This window comes from Arachis ipaensis, chromosome B5 (assembly GCF_059453495.1).
Source record: "Arachis ipaensis isolate K30076 ecotype BB chromosome B5, ASM5945349v1, whole genome shotgun sequence".
NCBI lineage: Eukaryota > Viridiplantae > Streptophyta > Magnoliopsida > Fabales > Fabaceae > Arachis > Arachis ipaensis.
This window is the reverse complement of record NC_142440.1, coordinates 90,168,099-90,169,216: the sequence shown is the minus strand read 5'-3', so window position 1 is coordinate 90,169,216 and position 1,118 is coordinate 90,168,099. Positions and strand designations below refer to the sequence as shown.

At 41.1% G+C, this 1,118-nt stretch overlaps 1 non-coding gene across 1 annotated transcript; it reads right to left on the bottom strand.

The window, feature by feature from the left end:
• Window positions 1-649: 649 nt before the first annotated feature.
• Window positions 650-753, bottom strand: LOC148564920 (small nucleolar RNA R71). Its single transcript, XR_015884599.1, has one exon. It is a non-coding gene; the product is annotated as a small nucleolar RNA R71 (small nucleolar RNA).
• Window positions 754-1,118: the final 365 nt, after the last annotated feature.

Below are 1,118 nucleotides of genomic sequence, written 5' to 3'. Positions count from 1 at the left end.
TGTCTCCTCTCTACCTCCTCCTTCTATTCTTCTTTTCCTCTGACACCTCAAGGAATCTCTATACTGTGACATAGAGGATTCCACACTTTCTTCTTCTCTCTTTCATATGAGCAGGAACAAGGACAAAGGCATTCTTGTTGAAGCTGATCCTGAACCTGAAAGGACCTTGAAGAGAAAGCTAAGAGAAGCTAAAGCACAACTCTCTGTAGAGGACCTAACAAAAATTTTTAAACAAGAAGAAGCCATGGCAGCCGAAAACAACAACAATGCCAACAATGCAAGGAAGGTGCTTGGTGACTTTACTGCACCTTCTCCCGACTTCTATGGGAGAAGCATCTCAATCCTTGCCATTGGAGCAAAGAACTTTGAGCTTAAGCCTCAATTAGTTTCTCTAATGCAACAGAATTGCAAGTTTCATGGACTTCCATTAGAAGATCCTCATCAGTTCTTAGCTGAATTCTTGCAAATCTGTGATACTGTTAAGACCAATGGGGTTGACCCTGAGGTCTACAGACTTATGCTCTTTCCTTTTGGTATAAGAGACAGAGCTAGGATATGGTTGGACTCACAACCTAAAGAAAGCCTGAACTCTTGGGAAAAGCTGGTCAATGCTTTCTTGGCAAAGTTCTTTCAACCTCAAAAATTGAGTAAGCTTAGAGTGGAAGTCTAAACCTTTCGATAGAAGGAAGGTGAATCCCTCTATGAAGCTTGGGAAAGATACAAGCAATTGATCAGAAGGTGTCCTTCTGACATGTGTTCAGAATGGAGCATCATAGGTATCTTTTATGATGGTCTGTCTGAACTGTCCAAGATGTCATTAGACAGCTCTCTGCTGGAGGATCTCTTCATCTGAAGAAGACGCCTGCAGAAGCTCAGGAACTCATTGAGATGGTTACAAATAACCAATTCATGTACACTTCTGAAAGGAACCCTGTGAATGATAGGATAAATCAGAAGAAAGAAGTTCTTGAGATTGATACTCTGAATGCCATATTGGCTCATAACAAAATATTGACTCAACAATGGAAGAGGTGAATTACATGGGAGAACCCTATGGAAACACCTATAATCCTTCATGGAGAAATCATCCAAATCTCTCATGGAAGGACCAACAGAGA